Below are 15707 nucleotides of genomic sequence, written 5' to 3'. Positions count from 1 at the left end.
ATCAGTTAACATCGCAGGCAGATATGGAAATCTTGACTTTTATCAGTAAGTTGCTGGCTATCTGGGGATGCAGCACTGAAGGCAAAGAGTGGAGGCAAAGTAGTGGAAAGAAAAGTCAATATTGAGAAGCGCAGGGAATTTACAAAACTCTCACATGTTGTCCAGGACAGCTCCACTTCCAATACCGGGAAGTCATTGCCCCCACATTAATCCCTGGCTCCATGGTACCGTAACTCACTGGGCCACACGGAGAGGAGAGTGTGATTGAGCAGCACAGGCCAACAGCACTGCAGGCTCAAGCAGTATTTCATAATTCATGACACCTTCGGGTCATTATTAAGCACCGAGCTTTGTGGGTTCTTTGGATTACTCACCCTCAGAATGTTTGCCCATCATACTCTAAGGGTTTTGGTTTGTTGGCCAAGTTTCGCAGTTTCTCCAGGCTATGCTTCTTTCTTGCATAGGTATTTTTGACCGTTGCCCAACAGATAGTTATTCTGCGGTACTTTCTAATAGTTCCCACCAAAATGTCTCTTTATCGAAGGAGAATTCTCCTCATTCTGTTTTCCATATATGGATTGCATTCTGGGTAACTGGAGTTATAACTCCTGTAGTTGGTGAATATTCTAGTGCTTTGTGTCTTCCTGAATACTCAATACCTTTCTTTTGCATCTATGCTTATATTAGTGTGCCTTTCTAGTTCCATTGTGAAGCTACTTGTCTGTTCAGTAACTAATGCTTTTCTTAATGGTTTTTATTTATTTTATTATTTTGAGGGGGAGGATTTAAGGAGTGGAGAATAGGCAAGAAAGAAGGAAGAGGCTCCCCCTGTACAGAGACAGAGGGAGGGGGACCCCAAGCCGAATGAGGAAACCCCTTTCTTAATGGTTTTTAAATATTATGCTATCTGGTTTTTTTTCTTCACTTGCCTACTCTTAAGCCACTTTGGCCCCATATTGAAGCTTTTCAAAAAGATGCACATCCCAATAGTGGCATACGTGAAAATCGAGTTTATCTGTCCCCCATCAACACATCCACAATAATTTTCAAAAACCTTGACACCAATCTGATTATGAACGTGCATTTTCTCCAAGGGTGAATTTTAGTTACATCTCCTTTGACTAAGGATTAACGATGCAGATATTTTACTCAGAATAAAAAACAAAATGGAAAGTACTGTTATTAGACACGCAGCAACAGCCTGAGAATGTCAGCAAGGAAAGCTGTGTGTATACGATGCCAAGGTAGACGGAGCAGCTGCTTCAGAAGAATATTGAGAAGCCAGCTGTTATTCCCATTGGCACCAGAATGTGCCAATCACCACCCAAACCGTGGGCATCGTGTGCCAGATTCTGGGGCGGAGAGCGCCTTCACAAGCCAACTAGAATAGGGCCTTGTTGTTTCTATGTGTCAAAGGTATATCTACCATTACTTATATACTATCCTTTATCTACCCATTCTTCCTTCATAGGTTAGAATGAGAAAGACAGTACACTAAGGAGAGAAACCATCTTTCTCTTTCACTTTACATTGTTACAACAAATAATTTTATAGTTTAATTGTTGATTGTGGCATGGCTGGGCATCTTATGTTGATTAATGGAGCAAACATGAACAAATCCAAGTGAACTTCAGAGGATGACTAATTCATCATCTGATATGAACCAGTCAGTTTTCTAAAGCTCTTTATCTGGGAACCAGAAGTTTTGGCTAATAAAAAATAGTACCTCAAAATATCTACACAGTGACAGACATAAGAAAAATTTTAAAATAATAAAATATATATCCCTAAGGAACGTTTTTACTTCCAAGCAGAGGGAAAAAAAAAAAGTTTTCCCCTAAATTTGATTACCACAAAGTAAGAAGAGCAAGAGATATTTTACCCCATAATTTATTCTGACTTGGAAATTAAGTCACTTCCATAAAAATGAGGCCTAGTTAACTTTCACTTTGGCTTTATATAAACAGGTTTTTGAGATCTAAAAGCATTTAGGCCTCAAGCAATTAGAAAGCTATAACTTCAGCTCCCTGCTTTTCAGTATGCTAAGGCATGCAAAGCTTTCTAATTAAACGGTATCATCTTCTCCGGAAGGAAGGTGAAGAACTGTACTAAGTGAACATTCTAGTACCCTGTGTCATCTTGAATACTTGATGCCTTTCTTTTGCATCTACTCATATATTGGTATCTCTTTCCAGTTCCATTGTGAAGCTACTTGTCCATTCAGTATCTAATGCTTTTCTTAATGGTTTTTATTTCTTTTATTATTTTGGGAGGAGTAATTTAAGTAGCTGGGAATTTAATAGGCAAGAAAGAAGGAAGAGGCAAAAAAGAAGGAATACTGCTAAGGAGCATTCCTGAAAAATTGCACAGGATGGAGCTAGGAGCAGATGGAGATTGATGTCATCAAAATTCAGCACAGGAAATCAAGACCTGAGTTGTAGCAGGTTATAACATTATTATACCAAAACAAGGAGAGAAAGAAAAGAGGCAACCTCACAATGGGGGAGTGCGGCAATGGGATATTCTTTAGAGAAATACTACAGACAACTGCCAAACAATTTCTTCCTAAATTTCCAAACACTCATTGAAGGTGTGCTGTAAGTGATGCAGTAAGCTGGGTGCCCCTGAATCCAGGAGAACACAGGCCTAGAAGGAGATAAAGCAGGGACACATTAAAAGTCTTCAAACTTTTGAAGGCCACATTACCACCAATATCATAAGGCAGAATAGGATTAAAAGTCAAGTGGACAAAAGACCGTGTATTGTATTGTTTCCATTTACGGATATGTCCAGAAACGGGAAATCTGTGGAGATAGATGGTAGAAGAGCGGTTGCTTAGGGCTAAGGACGGTAGGCTGGGGGCATAGGAAAGTGACAACTGTAAGCTCCAGGGTTTCTTTTTGCAGTGATGAAAATGCTCTAAAATTGACTGTGGTGATGGTTGCACGTATTCTGTGAATATACTAAAGGCCATTGAATCGTACACTTTAAATGGGTGAATTGTGTGGTATGTAAATTGTATCTCAATAAAGCTGTCATTTAAAAATGTGAGGTAATAAAATTTGGCAGTGGTGGGGGCGTGGAGGGGGAAGCCAAGTAAATGGAAGGAGCAATAAATACTCCAGAAGTGGATCCTCTTCCTCAGGTCCCTGTCCCCAGCCAGTGCCGTTCCCACTCACCCACCAAAAAAACAAACAAACAAACAAACAAAAAAAAAACACTGGGACCTATCAAATATTGTTGCTCACCTAGAAACCACAGAACATAAGAAAAACTCTTCAGAGAACCTCGGTGCCTCATTTTCTATTACACTGGAAGCCCACTTAAATGTGGGACATGATGAGGTCCCAACTCAGTCCTAGGAGAACTGTGAGCTTGTGAATTATCGTTCAGTGCCTCTTCCAGACAAAAGGGCTTTAGCTCATAACAACACAAACCTCTGGATAAAGAGAAGACTTTCAAGCTCTCTGAGGCCCTCTCATAAATAACAAAAAAGATTGGCATCAGGTAGGTCATCCCGGAGACTAGCACATTTACAAAGTTCTATTTGAATTTATTTCAAGCAGTCAATAAATAAATGGTTCTATGCTATTAAAAATGGGGGAAAGAGAAGACTACAAACAAGTGCTTCTACCTCCTGCAATTTGGTCCATTTCCCCAGCTGCCTTCTCAGAGAAAGATGCAATTGTTCATTTGATGACCCTGGTACTCAGCGTATTTTCTTTGGGGCCATCTTTTGAATATTATTTTTGCATAAAACTAAGTAAATGAATGGGAAAGTTGAAAAACATAATCAGAATGTTATATTGACACCGTTGTAGATTTTCCGAATGTTGAAAAACAAGAAATGAATGGAAATGAGTTTGCCAAAGTGAACATTTTATGCATCTTTATAAAGGGCATATTCCCAAGTGGAAAAACATACACTTGAATAAAATAAAATGGCAAAATATTTATTGAGCATTTCAAATTTATGACAGTTATTGGTCATAATTAGGCAGAAGTCTTGCCCTGAAAAACTTACTTACATTTTAAATATTCACTTCTTTGTGTGTGTCTTTTTCTCCTTCCTTATTTTCTATGTCTAGTGTTTGAAGAAGGCACTTTTAGCTATTTTGTAGGAGCTATAATATTCTGCCCCACCACAGGCATATAATCTTTCCTAGAGCCGTCTGTCTTTCCAACCCTCTATCTTAGTGATACACAGTGATTACTGGCGATTGTGTAGGCCCTTTGAGATACTACAAGACACCAAATGAGGTGGTTGGTTTTTTTTTCCACTAACTCGAAAAGTCCTGTATTAATGTTAGCCTTGAATGACTCACAAGTGACTGTTCTTTTCTTTAATCATCAGATATACAATCCAGGATCATCTCCTTCCATTGGGTGGGGTAGCTTGGGTCCCTTCATGTAGCTGTGAGGAAGGCTGACCTGTGGAGCATCACGATTTGGGGGGTAAGCCATGCTAAGAGGTCCAGAAAAGATCCAGGAAAATGTCTTCCATAAAGTTGGAGATCAGTGATTGCCAAAGGAGCACTACAAATTTAAAGTTTCTCATTTAGAAATTTAGAGAATTTGTGCTTTTAGTTCAAGGCATTGTTGGGATATGAAATGGCTTCCCAGATGCTATTAAAATAAAATTAGGCTTTGTATCATGACCTGGTTTTTTCTCTTTTAGAACTTGAATTGTGCCTTCCCTATAGTAAATAATATGAAATGAACTTACATCTTATTGTGCTCTTAATCTCATAAATATTTTTCAACAGTAGTACATTTTATTACTTTTGTTATTGTTTTGCTTTGAGTGTGAGTACACATTGTTGTCAGAATCCTTCCTCGGCTCTGGTTTGGCCAATCCACAAAAAGTGTGCCAGTTACCCTCTTAGTTTGAATCAGGTTATATGCAGAGTTCCTTGGGATTTGTTAAACAACCTAGTCTCCTAGGAGGGCCAGGAAGTTTTCACCACAGATGCCCTAACCTCCCTGTCTCTGTCTGTCACTCCTCTACCTCCCAAATTATCTCTCACCAAAAAAACCACTCTACCACATATTTCTTTATGCCAACCTCTAAGAAGTTCATACTCTCAATTATCACTACATTTTTCCTTTCAAAATATTCTACAAGTCAGTTCATTTCACAAAGCCTCCCCTAACTCACCAGAGCAATGCTAATCCATTCCCCTAGCCAAAGTGCCCAAATTCCAACAGGACACGGTTCACAAATGACCAAAGATGATGTATATTATAAATATTTGCTTTCTGCCCTATTTGCTTTTGCCTCATGTGTCCTCTCTATTTTGTGCTTTGGGTGAGATCTTTAAAATGTGTGTTGGGTTGCAAAGTGAGATAGTCATCAGTGGTTCTCAGCATCTCCCCATTGAAGTCACTGGGGAAACTGTAAAAATATGCCCAGATTCACTCCTGTCCAATTAAATCAGAATATCTAATTGAAAACAACTGATCATAGATGGTTGTGAAGGAGAGTAGAATGTTAGCCTAATTACTTTTCTCCTCCTATACGGGGCTGAGGGGGGAAGTTCCTGGCCAGTTTCAAAAATAAAAGATGTTCTGATAACAAGTTAACAACTGCAGAATCCTATGATTAGAAGGGTAAAGGTGAGCAAAAGCTTATCTTTTTCTAAGTCACTGCATGTCAGTTCAGAGAAATATAAACATTTGTTTTAAATAATGGTTCCCTTTTTCTATTCACTCTTACTATAAATTTTCCCTGACCCACACCTCACCTTACTCAATTGCTGTTGATGAGTAGTAAGAATCTCTGAACATGGATTCTATGAAGTGTGTTAACCTCAAGAAGTATATATTCTAAAAAATCAAACATAGGGTAAGCTAGGTTTGAGGTTTGTTTCCAGGTAGTATTGTCTTAATTGTGCAGATCAGAGTTTCACAACGAATGTGCTGTGAATGGGTCTCCAGTGTGCTGAAATATTCAATTCCCTCAGCCTCCTGGGTGGCCAGGCACTGGAACAGCCAAGACTGGGAATCAAATGCTATTTTTTATGAGTGTTATGAAGTGCATAAGAGGGGAGCCCTGGAAAGATACGGATGGTAGAATCTTGAATGTCTGAAGTAATAAGCAATAGAGAGTATCAAGTTTGTGCTCTATGTAGAAGACATTATGTATTGCACATAAATCCATCCAACAGTTACAATTATACATACAGGAGTAAAGCTATAAGCAGCAGCATATCACTTATGAAAAACTAAGCAGTTCATACTAAAAGAAATTATCCCCCTGATTATCATCCTGTAGCATAAAAATTACTGTCATTACTTTATATTGCTCAGTCATAGTAATTTCCAATATAATAATACATGAGTGACAGAGTGAGACTCTGTCTCAAAAACAAAAAGAATAGGTATTCAATGAACATGGACTAAGAATAGACATTGCTGTTTATCATCTCCAAAATATTACTTCAATATATATGTAATAGTTTTTCAGTTCCAGTTTTCAAATTCAAACATTAAAATCATGTAATTGGGTTTGGACATGAAGAACTGTTTCTTTGGGTTCAATTATCACAAAAAAAGGGATCTTTGCAGATATGTTTGCAAAACTCCTGTCAATAATGCTAGTGGAATTATGAAGAGTGAAAACAAAGTATCAGAAAACTGGAAAAAGGCAAAAATTGTTTAAATTTTCAAAGAGGTAGAAATGGCAGATTTGATTTTTTTTAAACTCAGAGTGAAAGCCTGGCATGGTGGCTCATGCCTGTAATCCCAGCACTTTGGGAGGCTGAGGCGGGTGGACCACCTGCGGTCAGGAGTTCAAGACCAGCCTGGCCAACATGGTGAAACCCCATCTCTACTAAAAATATAAAACTTAGGTGTGGTGGCAGGCACCTATAATCCCAGCTACTCGGGAGGCTGAGGCAGGAGAATTTCTTGAACCCGGGAGTTGGAAGTTGCATGAGCCAAGACGGGGCCACTGCACTCCAGCCTGGGCAACAAGAGTGAAACTCCATCTCAAAACAAAAAAAACTCAGAGTGAAATAGGGAGCTATTGCTCAAGGGGTACTAAGTCTCAGATGACAGGATGGATAAATTCTGAAACTCTGGACTACAGTCAACAGTGATGTTTTATATGCTTGAAATATTAGAGAGTAGACCCTAAATGTTCTCAACACACAGACATACACACGATTTTTCTATGTGAGATGATATGTTTATTAGCTTCATTGTGATTATCATTTTACAAGGGGTGTGTGTATAATACACACACACATCACAACATGTTGTATACCATAAACAGAATTTTCATCTGTCAATTATACTTCAGTCAAGCTGGGAAAAAACACATCAAATGATCTCTGTAAAGTATCTCCACTTCAGTTTAATTAGCCGGTATGATGGCTGTGTAAACAAACAATGCTGCCTGTCAGGGGTATGTTTAATACACAGTGGAGGCCTGACTGGGCAAATTAATATATGACCCAGTTGATCCTATCACGAGTTAGTGAGGTCCACACACAGAAGGGCAGGTTTCAAGGGCTATTTCTGCCACTGGGCAATGTGTTCTGAATTTTATATGCTTCCCAAATAGTCCTTTCCAAATATCAAGAATATATGCTACAAGGTCTTTATTTTAAGGACATATCTTGCAAGGTCCAGTTTAATTTGACAGATAAAATACTCCAAAATACACCTCTCCCTAAAATACACATACTTGTATGTTATATACTTATAAAATTGATGGGCAACTGTGTGAATGAATAGACCCATGGCCACGTGCCATGATCCATTTTCTGCCTTCTCTGTGCAGCCAGGAGAATATTTATGGTGGCTTAGTTCCCTTTTCCGGAGAGGCCCCTGAACACATAGGCCCTAGGAGAGTGTCTATACCACTGAGTGAGAAAGCCATCTCTGGGAGCAGCGAGCAGAGAGAGAAGGGGCACAGTAACAAGACTTGCCACAGTTGGAATGGGAAATGCAATACAAGACTTGGTTTACAGAAAAAGATAAAACATTTGTTTGGGGATCTATTAAATGTATAGAATGCCCCAACAGTCTGCTCTCAACAGAGAAGCCAGTGCAATCCTTGAAAAACCTTAGTCAGTTCATGTCGCTTTCTCATTCAATTTTGCTCTAAGTCTTTAAACTATCTGCCACTCCCCTCCTTTCTTAGTCTAGTCTCTTCAGATTGCTATAACAGAATACTGGGTAATTCATAAACAATAGAAATGTATTGCCTGTGGTTCTAGAGGCTGGGAAGTCCAAGATCAAGGTGCCAACAGGTTCTGTGTCTGGGGAAAGCATGTTCTCTGCTTCATAAGACAGCACCTTCTATGCATCATAAGACAGCACCTTCTATGCATCATAAGACAGCACCTTCTATGCATCCTCTTGTGGTGCAAGGGACCAGCCAGCTCCCTTCCACCTTTTTTATAATTCCATTCATGGAGGGCAGAGCCCTCAAGACTTAATCACTTCCCAAAAAGCCTCAGTTCTTAATACCACCTATTGGAGATTAAGTTTCCACATGAATTTTAGAAGAACATGTTCAGACCTACTACCACCTCCGTCTCCACACTTGTTATCTCCTTACCCTCACCTCCTCACGCTCCCACTCTCCCTGCTCCACCATTTTGGCCCCTTTGCTGTTTCCAGAAAGTAACAGGCATGTTCCTTGTTGTCCTGGACTTGCTGTTCCCTGATCCTGAAGGGCTCCTCCCACACTTCATTCAAGTCTTTGCTCCAAGTCACCTCTGTGTGGCCTTCTCAGACCCTGCCCTGTTGAAACTGCAGCCCTACCTTACTCCTGCACAGTGCAGTCCACCCAGCACTCCCTCATCCCTTCCCTGCTTATTTCTGCCCATAGCACTTAGGTTATTTCCTTATGGAGGACAATTTACTTATTGACTTTGTTTATTGTCTGTCTTCCCCCAGTAGAATCTCAGTCCCACAAAGGCAGGCACATTTTATCTGTTTTGTTCACTGCTATATTCCCAGCATCTAGAACAGGGCCTGGCACATAGTCGGCAAACAAAAACATATTTGTGGAATGAATGAATAAACATCCAGTTGGTCTGCAGTCCAAAAGGGAAATTAGAACCAGAGGTATAGACCTAGTCATGCAGACAAGGATGCAATGGGTAATGATACCAGAGAATGGAGCTAGGGGATTTCTAGGCATTTTACACACACGTGTGCTCCACGTACGGCAATATCTTCCTAATTATTTTCCCCAAAACAATCATCTCAGCAGAAACTTGGAAAACATGTTTCATAGACTAATGTATTTGAGAAATGCTATATGATCTCACTTTCTTGGCTATTCAGTGCATATTAACATATTGAAGGGGCTGAGAATTTCTACAATTAAAAAAATTAATTTTGCTAAACCTGCATGTTTCCCAATTACATTTGATTATAACATCCTTTAATTCACATTATGTTTAATTGCATATCAAAGAATAACATTCTTCCCTTTAAACACACTTTAACACTGACCTAGATTTTTATAACAGTATCAATAGTATGATTTATATGCTCTACAAAGTGTAATACAATATCAAATTTAGGTAACACATTATATGTGTACTATATTTATATGGAAATATCAATAAGAATATTCTTAAAAATAAAATTTTATTATAAAGTGATTGGAAAAGCAGTTTTATCCATTTTTAACCGTATGATTTCTTTTGATTCCTACCTTCTGTGAGGTATACAGAGCAGATCCCTACTTAACAAAACAGAAGATTGAATGTAGTCCAGAAGGGGTAGGACTTACCAAGGTCACAGAGGGAATGGATCATTTTTCATGCCATTGATTTTTTTTTTACTTTGTGATACAGTTTCAAAATACTATGTATTAATAATACTCATCCTCCCTTAACAATAGATCATGGCTCTTGGCTCAGCTCAAGACCTCTTTAAACAGAGATTGCACCACATTGGTTAAGGGCACAGGCTGCGGAGCCAGTCACCTTAATTTCCCGTCTGTCTTTGTACTCACTGGCCATGTCATCTGGGCAAAGTAATTTATCAGCATTGCCTCTCAGAGGATGATATTGAGAATAGCACTGATCTAAGGGAGTTGCGAGGATTATATGAGTTAATTCAAGAAAAGTACTTCAAACTATTATCTAGCACAAAACCAAGGTTCAATAAATGTTAGCTATTACTATAGAAATATAAGTTACTGTGTTTAGTAACAGCATTCTATAACATGGCTATAATATAATCAGTTCAACCACTTTCTGACTGAGTAGTTTTTGCCATCTGTTTCTTTTCTGAAAAACAAACAAAAAATGAACAACACTTGTAGCTTAAAAGAATCCCAAGTGCCATGTTGGCACAGATGTCTGGAATGAAGAACTCCCAAATACTTCCTGGTCCTGAGTGGGCTCCAGCGGTGAGTGTGGTGGTCGCATGGTCCTTCTCTGGTCAGCAGACTTGATGTGGAAGTCTCCTAAGAACAGACTATCTCCTGGGACTTGGAGTATTTCCTATCCGTGATCAGCAACATCTTTTCTTTCAGTATTTGGCAAGTTTGTCCTTGTTCCCGGCCAGAATCAGGAAGTTCAGAAGCACATAAAAACAAACAATACATAAAAACTCTTCTCTCAAATTATTCAAAGTTCAAAAAAAAAAAAAAAACAAGAAATTATCCAGTGATATTAGGACTTCGTTGGTACTTTACATTACTAATCACATTTATTCTCATCAATGTACCCATCTTTTCCTTCCCAATGAATGCTTTTTTGCGGGGGCAGGGTTTTTCATTGTACTTTTTTTTCTTGAAGTGTATTTAAAGATAGATAGGAAGTGATTAGACAGGTTATCACTATATCATGTAAAAATTTACAGGCATTTTCATGACATAGACTGTTTTAGCCTCAGTCTATGTCATGAAAATTTATAATATATAAAATTTACAGGTATTGCTGCACTCAGGGTGACCATGCAAGGTATGTTCTAAAGCAGAATACTTGTGAGTGTGGAGGTGGCACTATGACTAATTACACCAGCCAAGACAACATATGTTCACCTTAAATTTTTATGTTCTATATTAATAATCAAATAATATATTAATATTTTAGAGATTACTATTATTTTTAGGGATTCTGATTATTCTTAAGATCAACATAATTTTCTTTTTAAGAATGTCATTTCAGTAACTATAATTGACCAACTGCAAACCAGTACAATAAAATGCTTCTTTTTGAAATTTTGCTTATTCAAGATCCATTTAAGTATCATCAGCTCCTAAATAAAACCTTCCTTGTTCCCCAACTCCATGTGATGCCCAAAGGACCATTCTTCTCTCTCTCTTACTTCAGTCACTCAACTAAATCCAATGGACTTTGTTCAATCACCATTTCACTTGTGCTTCTTCCGCACATTCTATCTGGAAACCACTCCCTTGCTCTTGAGGCACTCTCTTTCATGACAATTCTGCTTTTCCTCCTATCTCTGTGACTGCCCCTTCTGCTTTACAGACTCCTCCTCCTACAAGTCATTAAATGTTATGGATACTCAAGGCTGGATGCTAGACCTATTCACTTCTTGCATCATTTCCTGGGCAGCTTCATGATGACCCATAGCTTTATTTGATTTACAAATTTGTATCTCCATCCCAGAAATTACCCCTAAACCACAGACCCATATGTCCAACTGTCTACTTACGGTTTTTGCTTTGAAATCTCTTGAGTGAGTGCACTTCTTTCCACAAAATGGGTCCTTCTAGAATTCCCTTTTTCTGTGACTTGTACAATCAGTCACCTGCAAGCCAGAAATCTAGAAATGATCCTTGATACTTACCTCTCCCTCAGGCCTCATGTGAAATTTCTCACCACGTCATGTCAGCTTTACCTACTAAACACCTCTAAAATCTATTCACTTCCCTCTGCCGGCATCAGCACCCTACTCCAAACTACTGTCTTTTCTCACCTAGACTCTTAAAATGATCTCCTACCTAGTCATTCTTTACCCCTCCATTCCTTTCTCCATACTGCACCCAAAGTTGTTTTTAATATGCAAACCTGAATGCATTATCGTTCCATGAAAATCATTTCATGACTTTCTAATTCTCTTAGGAATTCTCTTAAGTCATCCGAAGTCTTCTTTAGTCATCCTACATCTGTTAAAGTCATCCTTTAGAACTTATCCTACAAAATCCTGACACTTCTCCAGCCTCATTTTGTACCATGCCTCACCCTGCCATGTCACACTTGGCTTTGTTATGGTCTCTCTGAAAAGCCATCCTCCTGCCACAGGTCCTCTGAATATGTCCCCACAGCCTAGATTGCTGCACTCAGGGTGACCATGCAAGGTATGCTCTAAAGCAGAATACTTGTGAGTGTGAAGGTGGCACTATGACTAATTACGCCAGCCAAGACAACAGATGTTCACCTTAAATTAACTCTTGTTCATTTACCAGCTCTCAGATCAACATCATCCCTTAAGGGAACCTCACAGCAACCTCCTGGCAAGGTGAAGAATATAGTAACTTTTACGAAACAATATAACTCTCTTTTGTTCCTGGAAAAATATACATATACAGGAAGAGAGGTAAGCAAGGAGAAGAGAGAGAAGGAAGAAGAAGAGAGTAGGCTACAAAGAAAATGGACACTCAAAACGGGGAGTTAAGACACTCAACAGATTGGAAGAACATCTTTTCCTAATGACATCCGTTTCTGAAAAGAGCATTATTAATTTAAGTCATTGGCCTATACTCAGAGAAATCTGCTTACTGGAGACACAGTGTAAGAGTCCAAGTCAAATCTTCAATCATCAATCTAGGAGGAGAAGGCCTTTTAAATGTACAAATTATATTTAATTTTAAAATTCAACAGTAAATGATTTTCTTTCAATTCTAATGAGAACACTTTACAGAATTGCTAGGGAGCCATTTAAACCCAGACATTTTCAAGTTACTCATCCATATAAAATTATAAAGCCTCACAATGCTTGAGAGAGGAACCCAAACCCAGATATTTCAGTATCATTGCAAGTGAGACTTCACCTAGCTTATACCATATCGACTCACTTATGTGACTCCCTTCTAGATTGTTAATTATCTGAGTGCCAAGAGGACATCTTAGGAGCTTTTGCGTTTCCCTTTTCCTCACCTACTTTTCAACACTTTGCATAATGTTTTGCATAAGCATTTGTTGAAATGAACTGAATTAGTCTAGGATCCCCTCTGAGCCTGCCCTAGAACTGGCTCCTTTGCTGACTCCCACACCTAAGTGTTCTACTGACCTACAAGACACCTACACATCCCAGTGGAGTCTGCATCTCCCGATAGTCTAACCTGCACCACTGGGAGTTCACAGATCCCAAGCTGTGGTCCACAGCACGCCTGTTGTCCTGGGCTTTTAATGTTGCTGTGAAGAAGCACCAGGATAAATGTTCGACTTTCCTCAGGACATGGTTTTGGTGCTCACTTTTTTTAACCCTGGCATGTCCAGCAGAGAAAGAAGAAACACACCCTGAGAAGACCTAAGGGACCTGTGAATTACATCATGCATAGTCATCCCTGGTCTCTGTTGTGGAGAATGGAGACCCTGGCCACAAGCAGGAATGCTTTACAGAGCAAGGGCTCCCAAGGGCACCTGGCCTGGAATCCCAATATGGTCACTTTATAAGCTCTCTGTGCTCCTCAGGACAGTGGGGATGATATACACACCTATGTCTGGGGTTTGTCACAAGGACTAAAGGCACTCATACACATAAAGCCCTTCAAACAGATCCTGACACTTAGAAAATCCTCCTAAAAACACCGACAGTCAAGGAGCTGGGGTGGGGGCGGGGCAGAAAGGAACTCAGAATAGCAGAATGGTAACTAAGTAAGAATCCTAGCTACTGGTATTTGAGTGCAAACTATGTGCCAGGCACTGTGCTAAGCACTTTATATATAAGGCACTTCTAAAAAACAAAAAACTTCGCTTTGTTGAGATTCTGAAGATAAAAAGTATTATCCCAGAAATACATGAACGATGCGAAATCTTATTCCCACCGTGGTTTTGTTACTGAAGGTAGATCCAGATTGCCTAAGTCTCCAAGGTCACTCTTCAAGTTGTTCTCCTTTTACCCAAACTTTGTAAGAAGATATGTCTTTGTGTTCTTTGAAGTTCTTTTACAGCCTCTCGAAGTTCTCCTTAGGCATTCCTGCTGCTTCTTGTTCAATATCTTTTTTTATGAGACTCCTGTGTTTCTGGTGATTGAAGCTTACTTTTTTCTCATTTTCCCTCTGAAAAACTATCAAGCTCAAAAATGAGGATAGTTCTTGTTGACACTAGTCTGAGTAAAAACCTGCCTTACCTTCTTTAGAAAATAAACACACTACCATTTATATATTCACTTTTGCAGCGTTCAGATTCCAAAATGCAATTTGTCACAAAGCAATCATTCTAAGCTAAAGATGCAAGGTAGTACAGTATAGTTTGGCAACTCTAATTTGGTTAAATTTCCATTCTCTCTGATTTTGATGTAAAAATCAAGACTTTTTTAGAAAAGAAGAAAGAACATCTTTTCACATATAAAGAAAATTGTATTTCATTCCTTTTGCCAAAAATGTGGTTTCTGGACGACTAACTCCTGGTTTGCCTCTTTTCTACATACAAAGCTGTCTCACCGACAGCCCAGGAATAGTCAGCTAGTGAAACAGACCAGTGGACAGGAAGCCTCCTATTTAGCCAGTTCAGCCCATGGTCCTTAGTGACCAGACAGGCCCAGCCTCACTCAATAAAGTGGAAGATTGAACATCCACAAGGGGGGAAATTTGGGTCTAATCAGTCATCTTGGGTCCCTCCTGTAAGATCACGGTACTCAGAAAAATAATCTCCGTCTGAGTTATCTGAACTGGCTGGTTGTGCTATCCCATAAATCTATGGAGTGCTTAAATTGTACAACCTTCCTCCTCTGTTTTAGGCCAGATAAACATCTTAGGAGAAATCGTTCACTTAGTTAATTTGGAGAGTAGTCAGCTGAAATAAACAAAGCTTCCAGCTGAGGCGTGCAGTATGGTGAGAGTTCTTGTCTGAGATTTGGGATCTGGGTTTTCTCTGTCTTTATTTTGCAAGTGGTAGCAGGGACATGAATTAGTAATGTGCTCAGCAAGCTCAAAGGAATACCTTTTGTGAGAGCTGCTTCTTTCCCACCATATTTGGGCTGCTTTGCAACTTCATCTTTCTGACACCAGCCCTATCTCGTCATCCTGGTTCCTTAGTGACCCCCCTGCTATGAATCTCTAGCCTATGTTCTATGCAACCTGTTTATGCCAAGAGCGTCACTAACTTCTTCATTCATCTCAGATGCCATGGGAGCACAGTAGTTACTGTTCTGTCCCTCTCTGACCTTTTCCTCACACTCTGAGATGACCTTGACACAACACAACGGGGGCCAGAGTCTGGTTCTTGTCACATAGTCCATGTTTCAGCGACTGTAAGTTGTCATCACCGTCAGAGTCTCCATCCTCTTTGCCAGTTACATAAGAGGCCACATAGACGTCTGCTCCCTAGCACAAGCTTTTATTAACCAGAGGCAGTACAAGAGGCCAAGTAAGCAAGAGGTCCATTCCGGAGCCATGTCCCCAGGGAGGGTGAGGGGCTATCATCGGGTCAAGGCTCCTGGAGCAAGTCAGCTCAGCTCTGGGCCTGTTTGCAGCCTTCAGTCCAGGGGACAACATGTTATGTTGTCAGCCTGAAGGAGCAAAAAAGCAGCAGCCCTTTCAA

General features: G+C 39.6%; 1 protein-coding gene and 1 long non-coding RNA gene across 5 annotated transcripts in view; one reads left to right on the top strand and one right to left on the bottom strand.

Annotated features, from left to right (window-relative positions):
* The window catches only part of PDE7B (phosphodiesterase 7B), a 326767-nt gene that overhangs the window by 224343 nt on the left and 86717 nt on the right, over positions 1–15707 (top strand). The gene's annotated exons all lie outside the window — the stretch shown is intronic.
* On the bottom strand, positions 7120–12164 carry LOC105732395 (uncharacterized). The gene is made up of 3 exons (XR_001110970.2): positions 12012–12164; positions 11656–11751; positions 7120–10524 (listed from the first exon to the last, which is right to left on the bottom strand). It is a non-coding gene; the product is annotated as an uncharacterized LOC105732395 (long non-coding RNA).

Source organism: Aotus nancymaae, unplaced genomic scaffold (assembly GCF_030222135.1).
Source record: "Aotus nancymaae isolate 86718 unplaced genomic scaffold, 86718_ANA_hifiasm-v0.15.2.pri h1tg000040l, whole genome shotgun sequence".
NCBI lineage: Eukaryota > Metazoa > Chordata > Mammalia > Primates > Aotidae > Aotus > Aotus nancymaae.
This window is presented reverse-complemented; position numbering and strand designations above follow the sequence as displayed.